General features: G+C 41.3%; 1 protein-coding gene across 1 annotated transcript in view; it reads right to left on the bottom strand.

Moving 5' to 3' along the window:
- LOC126469956 (GDP-fucose transporter 1) overlaps positions 1–12,726 on the bottom strand; it is a 41,446-nt gene that overhangs the window by 28,336 nt on the left and 384 nt on the right. The gene's annotated exons all lie outside the window — the stretch shown is intronic.

Here is a 12,726-nt window from a genome sequence, read left to right as displayed (position 1 = left end):
TCTGACTGATTTATCGTGTAACCGAAGTTTAACAGATTCGTTTTAGCATGCATGTGAATGACCTCAGACTTTTTGTTATTTAGGGTCAATTGCCAATTTTCGCACCATATAGATTTTTTTTCTAAATCTGTTTTCCAATTTGGTTTGATCTTCTTATGACTTTACTAGTAGAGAAACGACAGCATCATCTGCAAACAACCTAAGACAGCTGCTCAGATTGTCTCCCAAATCGTTTATATAGGTAAGGAACAGCAAAGGGCCTATAGCACTACCCTGTGGAACACAGAAATCACTTCTGTTTTACTATGTGATTTTCCATCAATTACTATGAACTGTGACCTCTCTGGCAGGGAATCACGAGTCCAGTCTCATAACTGAGATGATATTCAATAAGTACGCAATTTCACTACATGCTGCTTGTGTGGTACAGTGTCAAAAGCCTTCTGGAAATCCAGAAATATGGAATCCATCTGATATTACTTGTCAGTAGCTCTCAACACTTCGTTCAAGTAAAGAGCTAGTTGTATTTCACAAATGTTTTCTATATCTGTGTTGACTGTGTGTCACTAGACCATTTTCTTCCATGTAATTCATAATGATCGAACATGATATATGTTCCAAAATCCTGCTGCACATCGACATTAATGATATGTGCCTGTAATTTAGTGGATTACTCTTACTATCTTTCTAGAATATTCGTGTGACCTGTGCAACTTTCCAGTCTTTGGGAATGGATCTTTTGTCGAGCCAACAGTTGTATATGATAGCTAAGTATGGAGCTATTGTCTCAGCATACTCTGAAAGGAACCTAACTGGTATACAGTCTGGACCAGAAGGCTTGCTTTTATTAAGTGATTTAAGTTGCTTCACTGCTCTGAGGTTATCTACCTCTATGTTACTCAAGTTGGCAGCTGTTCTTGATTCAAATTCTGGAATATTTACTTCGTCTTCTTTGGTGAAGGAATTTCAAGAGGCTGTGTTTAATAACTCTGCTTGAGTAGCACTGTCTGCAATAGTATCTCCATTGCTATTATGCAGAGAAGACATTGATTGTATATTGCCACTAGCATACTTCACATATGACCAGGACCTCTTCAGACTTTCTGCAAGGTTTTGACACAAAGTTTCATTGTGGAAACTGTTATAAGCATCTCACATTGAAGTACGCACTAAATTTTGAGCTTCTGTAAAAGATCGCCAATCTTGGTGATTTTGCGTCTGTTTAAATTTGACATGTTTTTCTGTTGTTTCTGAAAAAGTGTTCTGACCCGTTTTGTGTACCATGGGGGATCAGCTTTGTCGTTTGTTAATTTATTTGGTATAAATCTCTCAATTGCTGCTGGTACAGTTTCTTTGAATTCAAGCCACGCCTGGTCTACACTTACATTGTTAATCTCGGAGAAGTGGAGATCGTCTATCTGGAAGGTACAAAGTAAATTTTTATCTGCCCCCCACCCCTTCTTTTTTTAAAAAAATAAGTATATTTTTCATTTATTTTGGCCAGATTTGGGGGTTACAATATTCAATCTCGCTACGACACCCCTGTGCACGCTAATCCCTCTATCCATTTTGATGCTAGTTATTAACTCAGGATTATTTGTTGCTAAGAGATCAAGTGTGTTTTCACAACCATTCACTATTCGTGGTTGCCAAGAATGACCTCTGCCCATACTAACTCACAGGAACTACCTATTTCAATTTTGTGACAAGATAAACTACTTCTAACTGCAACAAACACACCACTGCGAACTGTGTTTAGCCTATCCTTTTAGAACACCATTACGTTCTTCACAAAAATTTTGGCTGCACTTATCTCTGGCTTTAGCCAGCTTTCAGTGCCTATCACAATTTGAGCATCAGTGCTTTCTATTAGCGCTAGCAGCTCTGGTACTTTCCCAACATAGCTACACCAATTTACAACTGTTATACCAATGGTTCCTGTATCTACGTTCATCCTGTGTTCTTCGTGACTGAGGCCCTTTTCATGTTTTCCAGAGACTCACTAATCTAAATAACTGCCCAGTCTATGGCACACAGCCCCTGCTATCCTTGTAGCTGCCTCCTGCGTGTGGTGGACACCTGACCTATTCAGCGGAGTCCGAAACCAAACCACCCTAGGGTGAAAGTTGAGGAACTTGCAGCCTACATGGTGACAAAACCGTATGAGCCTCTGATTCAGGCCCTCCACTCGGCTCTGAACCAGAGGTCCGCAATCAGTCCTGTCGACTATGCTGCAAATAGTCAGCTCTGCTTTCATCTAGCAAGCAAGACTTACCACTTCTGTTCGCTGCTCAAAACCAGAGAGAATCTTTTCTGATCCAAAGTGACACACATCATTGGTACTGATGTGAGCCACCACCTGCAGTAGGCTGCACCTTATGCTCTTCATGGCATCTGGAATGACCCGTTTCATGTCTTGAATGACTCCACCTGGCAAGCACATGGAGTGCACATTGGCTTTCTTCCCTTTCTTAGCAGCAATGTCCCTAAGGGGGCCCATTACACGCCTAACGTTGGATCTCCCAACTATCAACAATGCCACATACTGTGATTGCCCAGATCTTGCAGGCTGAGAGGTTTCCTCTGAAACAGGACAGGCGACTGCATCTGGCTGAGTGACAGTGTCAGCAACTGACAGCACCTGGAACTTGTTTGGCAACCTAACCAGGGAAGTCTTTTGCTGCCTGCCACGCCCCAGGGCGACCTCCCACTCACCCAGGGGTCAACCTCAGTGTGAGTAGTAACTGGGCTGGCCAACAGTGATGACCAATCGGAGGACTCAGACATGCTCAACTTCCGTTGGATTCCCATGGTCAGCCCACAATAGTGATGCCCATCCCCTGCAGCTTCAAACTGTGTAATTGAAGCCATCACAGCCTGGAGCTGAGAGCGAAGTGTCACCAACTCGGCTCGCATCCACACACAACAGTCGCAGTCCCTATCCATACTAAATACCGTGGATAACTATACTACCGAGATAAACAGACTATCGGCACGTGCTGCAGAACTCTACTGTAGACCCTGACGAAAATGCAGAAACTGTCCTTAATAAATTAGATTAATATGCAGGGATTCAAAACCTAACTACTGAAGCACTCAGGTGAAACTACATTATTTGCCCCTGATTAGGAACTTTTAATATGTCACAAAATTGGTTTACTTTCCAATGCAAATGAAAATGCGAGAACTGTGGCTATTAGATATTAATTAACACGCAGAAACTCAAGAAACTAAACTATCAAAACTACAGATGAAATTATACAATTCGCTCCTGCTTAGGAACTTGTAAAAGTCGCAAAATCGGTTACTTCCTTGTTGCTGCATCTGTCTCGGGCAGTCACTGCTGCCTGACTAACGCCAACATTAGGATCACTGCCCAGCACAATGTTGGATGCTACATGGTGATGTTGCGGAGATATGCCACAGTAACGAAGGTATGTAAGCATAGCAGAGACAGACGGGGGATCACCCTAGAAAAGGATATGGGCTGCAAATGGGGAAATCCATTGAGACAAGTAACTTTGACAAAGGACAGATTATTATTACACAGAGCCTGTGAACAAGTATCTCTAAATGAGATTTTCACTCTGCAGCGGAGTGACGAGGTAATGGCAGAAGTAAAGCTGTGAGGACGGGGCGTGAGTCGTGCTTGGGTAGCTCAGTTGGTAGAGCACTTGCCCGCGAAAGGCAAAGGTCCCGAGTTCGAGTCTCGGTCCGGCACACAGTTTTAATCTGCCAGGAAGTTTCAAGTATCTCAAAAAACGACAAAGCTGGTCAGATGTTCCTATGCTGCTGTCATGAGCATTTACAGAAAGAGGTAGGACAGTGAAACTACCACTAGGTGCTAATGGTTGGACCTCCACAACTCTTCACAAAATGTGAGGTTTGGAGGCTTGTCTGCTGTGTAAAGTAGGATAGATGGTTATCTTGGCATATCTGCCAAAACAGCGCAATGTTGGTGCATGCACAAGTGTTTTGGGGCACACCATTCATCGAACATTGTTGAACACGGAGCTCTGCAGCAAACACCCCCCCCCCCCTCCCTTATGTGTTCACATGTTGACCCAACAACAATTCCAATTATGATTGCAGTGGGCACAGGACCATCAGCATTCGACCGTCGATCAATGGAAATGTGTCACCTCTTCGGGCAAATTATGTTTTTGCTACATTAGGTCAACGGTCGTCTCTGCAAATACAGTCATTGAGGTGAATGGCAGCTCGAAACATGCACCACACCATGGACGCAGGCTGGTCAGAGCATTTTGATGTTATGGGAGACATTCTCCTGTGCTTGAATGAGACCTGTGGTAGTAATCAAAGACACACTGACAGCCACAAAGCACCCCTTCGTGCTTGATGTCTCCCCAAAGGCGAGGTCATCTTTCAGCAGTGTAACTGTCCGTGTCTCGGAACCAGAACTAAGCTACAGTGATTTGAGGAGCATTATAGTGAAATCATGTTGGTGTCTCAGCGACCAAATTCACATGATGTAAATCCACTGGAACCCATCTGGATAATTATCAGGTGCCATCACCACATACGCAAATCAGCAGCCTGTTATTTATGCAAATTATGTGACTTGTAAATAGACATCTAATACCACATACCTCCACAAACCTACCAACAAGCCATCAGATCCCTGATAACACAGAATCAGTGATGTATTTTGTTCCAAAGATGGACAAACAAGCTATTAAGCAGGTGGTCATAGTGTTTTAATACATCAGTGTATGAAGAACATTTTAGCAGCCTTTTTGAAGAGGTGTACTTTAGTAATCTTTTATCATTTCCCTGGACAATTTATTACACAATTTTATTCCCTGGGAGAAAATGCTCTTTAGATCCTTGTTTGTTTTTCCTTGGTAAATGTAAGTTCAAACTGTCTATTGTTCCATGGTTATGTCTAGAACTATTACTGAAATACCAATCTTTTTCCTGATATGCATAACAGACTGCTAGATGTACTCCCCAGTAGACTTACCATATGTCCAGGATTAGCATGTTCAACATAGCATTTTGAAACATTCTCTTACAGCTGTCTGTCCCTCAACCAGCCTGGGAGCAAACTTTGAAGTCGATGGGGAGGCCTGGCTACCAGTTCAGCCACAGTCAGTCAATTGGCAACATTACAGGGGCAATGTGCTTATGTTGTTTCAGAGTGTGAAGTAAATCATCTACATGTTTGTGATTATTTGTTCTCTGTTTTCTGTCTCATCTTTCAGCAATGGGCAAAAGAAAGTATGTGTGCTTAATGTTGATCTGCAACAGGAGTACAAATTTTTGAAAGTGTGTAATGATAGTAACAATTAACCTGTTTATTGCACACTGTGTACTGGAAAATTTTCTGTTGCACATAAAGGAAAGGATGATATTAAAAACTACGTGAAAACAGCTAAGCAGAGCAGTGCTAAATGTTACTGTTTCACAATTTTTTTTTTTTTTTAAAGCAAAGATGGGAATAATAGTCACATGGTGTGTGCTGCTAGAGAGACTACATTTTCATACCACACTGCTAGACACAAACTCAGTTTCAAAATATCGGAATGCATATCAAGACTGGTTAAAAAGTAATATGACCCAAAACTTTCATTTGTTAGAAACAAAATTGAGGCAGTTATTGTTAATGTTATTTCAAAATTTATATCTGATAATGTGTTGGAAAACACTAATTATGTAACAACAACAATGGACTGCACAAACAGAAGTGACGTAAAACTTGTTCTGAGTGCTGTGAGATATTTCAGTCCGGAGGAGCCAATTCAAGTTGACCTTTTAAATTTCAACTAAGTGTCAGGTGAAACTGCCCAAATGTTGACTTAGTATAACTTGTAGTCTGTGAAACTTGTAGAAAAAGTTTGTTTGTTACACTGTCGATACAATTATGGGAAACATTCGATCTGCAGGATGTGGTACATTTTCAGTACCTGTTAAACTTCTGATAAATGTAAACATTAATTCAGACTGTTCTTGCTGTGAGTTTTAAGAGGTAAATAAAACAAATAAATTATTTTTGAAGAAATGCCACCAGTGTGCCTGATAAAAATAATTAGTTCTGCTGTTCAAATATAGTGGATGTCTGCCATTATAATGTAGCTATTCACCTGAGAACTCTTCACTCAAAGGTGGTTGTTTCCTTTTGGCTAACAAAACAAGTAATGAGAAATCAGTTTCTTGTTACAATTGTTAACAAAAATATTTACTACCTGACAATCTTAACATTTTTTTCATACCAACAAACCACTGATGCTACAACATCTATTTGGTTGCTCATTCCATCCTCCTTAGCAACTGATTTGAAAATTCCATGTACATTTGTAGACAAAATATATGGGGTATTATAATTTTTTCTAGGTTGTCTAACTACTCCATAATAACTTTCAAAATACACTTCCTGGCAAAAAAGTGAAGTACCCAGAAGGGAAGGAGGAAATGAAATGAAACTTCATGAGTGGTGTGGTGTGATTACTAAATCAAGAAAATTTTATAAGCCCACTTATTACTATGATGTTGCATTCTTTCTGGCCAGGACCAGGTTTGTTCTGATGGGTGTCAAAGTCGTTGTATTCCCTCCTGAGCAAACTCGCCCACAACTATACAACTACTCCTTGATATACTGGACACTGGCACTCTAACAGAGTTTATGTCTGAGCTGCTCCCAAAAATGTTTTATTGGGGACAGATCTGGGGATCTTGCTGGCCACAGGAATACCTCAACATCACACAGACAGTTAATGGACACATGTGTCATATGTAGATAAGCATTGTTCTACTGGAAACTGGCACCACAAAACTGTTGTATGAGAGGTAAAAGATGAGAATCCAAGATGTCCATGACATGCCACTGTGCCTTCGAAGATCTCTTTAACACTGTCAGCCATGACCAAAAGTTATACCAGATGGTTATGCACACCATGACATCAGGAGTAATGCCACTGCACATCTCCAAAACATTGGAAGAATGTCACCCCTCCCCAGGTTGCCACCATACTTGCTGACAATGGTCACCCAGGGTAGTGCAGGACCACAATTCATCACCCAACACAATGTGATGCCATTCATCGGCAGCCCACACTTCATGGTCACTCCAAATGTAGCCGTTTGCCTTGCAGTGGTAATGGCAGCCAATGCATGGGATGGTAATTCCCTAGTACAGCTGCTGCTAGTCTCTGACCTATGGTGGGGGATGACACAGAATGTTGAAGGGAGTCCATCACTTGTTCTCGGATGGCAGGCACAAATGTGAACAGGTTACAATGTGTCTGGTGACAATACAGTGCTCCTCCACTGTGGTGGAGAGGCATGGGTGACCAAACACTTGATGACAAATATGCCTGCTGTCATGTTCCCATGGAGTCCAACACTGGGCAAAATGTCAAATCTCAATGCTCCATAAATCTGCATATTGCACAATTTGACAATCAGCCAAAATGGTGACCCATGAAGCCCCTTTCAAACACTGTCAGATGCTGATAACACAGTTTCAAAAGAGTACATGGCACTTCCATATAGTTTACAGTGATTACTCAACACCTGATGTTGTTCGACCCCTTATATACTCTACCAGGCCTGGCAATAACACAAACACACTCTGGCGGTTGAGCTACTATCAGAGAGAATTATTACTCTAATAATTTACAAAACTGCTGATGGTACGTATGTGTAAAAAGTTACAGTGACATCCGATCATCTCTTCTGAAAGCTTCACTTTTAATATCAGGTAGTGTATATACTTGGTCAACAGCTTTGCCGCAATGGTAAAATTGGTCCCCATCAGTTTTCCGCAGTTAATCTCTGTCAGGTTGGCTAGCACATGGATAGGTGACCATCCGGGTCTGTTGAGTACTGTTGGCAAGTAGGGTGCACTCAGCCCTTGGGAAGCCATTTGAGGAGCTACTTGATTGAAAAGTAGTGGCTCTGGTCATGAAACCTGACAACAGCCAGGAGAGCTGACAACGTATCCATCTATATCCGCATCCAGTGATGCCTACTGACTGAGGATGATAGGGCGGTTTGTTGATAGTATTGAGTCTTCTGACACATGTTCAGACAGAGTTTGAATGTACGTCTTCAGGTGGTAATGATGGCATTGAAAATCCTGAAATTAATTTTCTATTTCACAACTGACCGTGGATCTGCTGGATTTAGCTGACTTGATCCTGGACTACTTTCTTTAGGGTGCATATCAACACCCACATTTTGGAGGCAAGGGTCAGTGATTATGAATAACACTATTCTATTGTACTGTATCAGACTGATAAAATAACTTGCTGAGGGAAATTTGAACTACAAATGATGTTTGAAAATAATGCACACCTGTGTTACCATCACTCCAGGAGGGTAGACTGAAGTGTCCGATCCCACCTGTCGGCTTTGACCCGTGACGTATGGCTGTTGCGGTGTGTAAAGTCATGACGGCGCGGAGTTTGGTTTGCGAGTGTGGCATGTTTGTAGGTGTTGTCATGTTGCGGTTCATGGTGCCCTCTGGTGGTGTGTTTAAGGGTTTCGTGTTGTGTGGTTCAATGGGTTCAGTTTCGTCTTACTGACTCTAGTGGATGGTTCACGTTTTGGCTGTGTTTTGAGCGGAATTAGTTTCAGTGAGTTAACGGTTCAGTGGTTTTGTGTGAAAGTTATTGTAGTGCTGTTCGCTGTAGGTCGTATGTTAATGTGAGTTAATGAATTTGTTGTTGGTCTTGCTAGGTATGGATATGACCAATAAAATAAATAGTGTGAAACTCGGTGCTATGATGGACGCAACTCAGTTGGAGCTGATCAAATTTCTACAGCTTTTTGGATTGATTGCGGAAGTGGTCAAGTGCGCTGTCTGTCGGAAGGAAATGACACTGGCAAAAGTTCTGGCATCTCGGACCAGGGACGGTTATATGTGGTGGTGCCATAGGGATAACCTATGGCGCTCCATACGTCGCGGTTCCTGGTTCAAGAAGTCTAGGTTGGGCATGCGTGACATTGTGTTGTTGATGTATTACTTTTGTTATAGATCCTCTCAAAGTTTTTGAGCGCATGAGACTGGTGTGAGTGAGAGGAGTATGCTCGACTGGTTTTCGTTTTGCCGTGAAGTATGTTCTGAGTTTATTAAGTACAGGGGTAACTTGGGTGGGCCTGGAGTTGTGGTGGAGGTGGACGAGTCGCAGTTTGGAAAAAGGAAGTATGGCAGGGGTAAGTCTGTGGCTGGTCTCTGGGTGTGGGGGGGCTGTTGTACTGGGGCGGGGTGAGGGGGGGGGTTCAGAATGTGTTTTTCAGGGTTGTGGAGGGACGGTCCTAGGTGGAATTAGTGGGGTTAATTGAGGAGTTTATAGACACAGGCTCCACAATAGTTTCAGATGCTTTTTCTTCTTATATGGGGTTGGGTGAGAGGGGGTAAAATCATCTAGTTGTTAACCATAGTTTAGAGTTTAAAAATTATGAGACGGGGGCTCGTACGAATACTATAGAGGGGATGTGGGGGGCTGTTAAGTCATTTCTTGGGAGGGGGAACAGGGGCTCTTTCAACCTTCAGTCTCATTTAGATGCGTACTGTTGGTGGAAGAGTGTCCCTGAGGGCTATTATTTTTTTCGGGTTTTTTAAAGGGCTATTATTAAGATGTACAGGATGAAGGTGGTTAGTTAGGGTGGTTTGTGTGTATGGCTGTAGCTCAGGGAGGGGGGGATTTAGTTGTTGGTACTGTTTGGGGGGGAGGGGGAGTGTGTTGGTTTGTGATTTAGTTGTGGAGAATCTATTTTACCTATTTTGTTGCAGTTTTTGTTGAGTTGTAGTATGTGATTGAGATTTTTTATTTTGCATTTGGTTTTTGTTTATGGGTATTTTATTTTGGAGTGAGGGTGGAGGTTTGGTTGGGTCTTTTAAGTGTTCAATTCCAAATTGTGGGATCAGGAACTGCTGTTGAGCTATATAGGTCAAGGGAAGTGTCCGATTCCAGAGGATATTGTGTTTAGTGGAATTTGGGGAGTTTTGTGTTGTCAGTTTTTTTCGTAGTTTTGTGTGGTTTGGTATGGGGGTGTGTGTCTAAATTTGTTTATATTTACTTTTTCCCCACCAAAAAACCCCTAATTTCCCACACTTGTCCCATTAGAGTCATTAGGTTTTTTGTGAAATGTGTGTGTGTTGGTTTTTTGATGTAGTTTCGTGTCTGTTATCATGTTTACGTAATGATGTCATGGGCGCCATATTGGAGTCGTGGTGTATGGTCATTTCTGCCATATTTGTGGCGTCATGGGTCAAAGCAGACGGGTGAAATTGGACGCTTCTGTATCTCCCTCCAGAAACAAGAGAGCAAGGGGATGGCAGAGGAGTATTTGTTACAGCCATAAAGATACCCAACACACATTAGTTTAGCAAGCAGTAGGCCCTATTGTACCACTCTGCAAAACTTAAGGACAAGATAGACAATGTAACAGGACATATTAACTACTTGGTTGAAATGTATTAAACTGCAGCAGTGTGTTGCCAGAGGTCTCCCAGTTGTGCACAGAACATTGGATGTCATATGGCATGAGGTCAGCACGACTATAGCACCACGACACCACTGAGACTGGATCAATGAAGAGTGGGATCACGTGCTCTTCTCAGGCGAGCAGATTCAGTCTGAGTAGTGATTCTGGGCATCCCCCAAAGACCAGGAGGTGGGAACATTGTTGAATGTGGTCATTTTGGTGGTCCAGGTGTTATGGTGTCAAGAGGCATAATGTTGTGTGGGCATACTGACCTCCAAAAGTTTAAACACAGCATACTCACTGATAACATTGTTGTGACATTTTACTCCTTCGTAATGCGCATTTTTTTCAGAGGTGCATTCAGCCCTCACTTCATTTTTATGAATGGAAATGCACATCCACAATGAACAGTTCAGGTGGAGCACCTCTTGGAACAAGAGGATATTCAACAAACAGACAGGTCTGCCCATTCTAATGACTTGAATCACATCAAGTATGTGTGCAAGGAGACATTCTGCAGCATGTCCACAGGCACCAATGACAATCAAGCAGCTGTCAATCATGCTGGTGGAGGAATGGAATTCCCTGCCACAGGAACTTCTTACCAACATTTTGGTCTGCATGAGAATGTGTTACAGAGCACGCATTGTCGTCTGTAGTGATCATACACCCTATTAAGAACCATGTCCCGCTTTTTATAATACCCAGGAGACTATCATAAATTGTGGTGACTTCAGTGCAATTATTGTCTTTTAATAAAAGTGTTATTTCTGTTTGTCTGAGTGCATATTTCTTTCAATTACCTTTCGTACAATTTTTTTGCCAGTTCTTTCTATGTCTGGTCATAGTTTCATTGAGCTATGTCACTTGGCAATGACACACAATGTGAGAGTTACTTTTGTCCATAAGTTTTGCACATCAGTATATTATAATATTAGCTGTTTAAACAGGTATCAGTAAGAAACACCAATTATCAATAAATATCCAATTTTGAACTTTTTACTTGAATAACAAAGGCTCACAAGCAACAGTATTCACTTTACAGAAAAGCTCTCCTCTGTCAAAATGCATGATAATCTGAGAAATGATATAGACATGAAAATGTTTTTCCACTACCATGAATTTAAGATTTTTAATGTTGCAGAAGTGACATGGAACAAATTAGGTCAAATGCAATAGTATTCTATATGTTATGTAGGAATAATTACTAATACAAATAAAAGGTAAATCTTTTAGCATATTCACATTAGGCACTGGAGTGCATAAAATGAAGAATCAGAAAAAGTACATGAAAAGAAGAAATTCAGGCCATCAGAAGTGGAGCAAAAAGTTTTGGTTGGGAATGGATGTGGAAGGAGACTGGCCATTCTCTTTCAAAGATGCCACCCTCGCATTTGACTTAACCATTTTATGTAAACCATGGAAAACCTAATTCAGAATGGCCAGACTGGGATTTGAACTTACAGTCTCTAAAATGCAAGTCCATTGAGCCATACCACTCAGTAAACATTAAAGGAGAAAATACATCAGTGAAGTGTTAGCTCTGGAGCTATGCACTGTTGATGGGAAAGCGTTGTTTTTTTTCTTTTCTTTTTTTTTTTCAAAAAGTATAACATGATGAAACTCACACTCATGTTTTGAGCCACAGGCAGGCTGATGAAGTGAAAAACCAACAATCTCTAAAGTAAATCTGCTGAATGCAGCCGAAAAACATTTCTGCTACACCTAAATGACAGAAAAAATGTGTGGAACAAAGACACCAAGCTAGACTTAAATGTATAAGGTCACAAGGCTAAGAATAGTGAACAGGAGATGGCAAAAAATTTGCCAATGCAGCATAAATACATTACAACTCTTCTGGTTCATTCTTGCTGTACAGTGTCACAGGCTGAGAGACTGACCCACACAATCATTTCACATAATATGGCATTGTGCTACAGAACTGAACAGTGGCAGAATTTAGGCAGGCTATACAAAACCTTAAGATGAAATACGCCAGAACCTATGGCTGCATCCAGCAAATAGCATGAATTATAGTTAAAGCAGCATGTGTGAAAAATGACTACTATTACGATGAATGGCATAACTCAAAAATTGGACAGTGCAACAGATACTGAACACATTAGTTCACAAGATCTTTGCAATCACGCAGTAGATATATACCGATAATGTAAATTTATTTATTTTGTTATTGTGTGTGAACAATAAAGGAAAAAATTGTACACCTAAGAGATTATCATCATCTTCCGCATAAACGATCTTTTAAATGATGAA

Source organism: Schistocerca serialis, chromosome 3, assembly GCF_023864345.2.
Source record: "Schistocerca serialis cubense isolate TAMUIC-IGC-003099 chromosome 3, iqSchSeri2.2, whole genome shotgun sequence".
Taxonomy (NCBI): Eukaryota; Metazoa; Arthropoda; class Insecta; order Orthoptera; family Acrididae; genus Schistocerca; species Schistocerca serialis.
The sequence above is the reverse complement of the archived record's forward strand: the minus strand, read 5'-3'. Positions and strand labels throughout refer to the sequence as shown.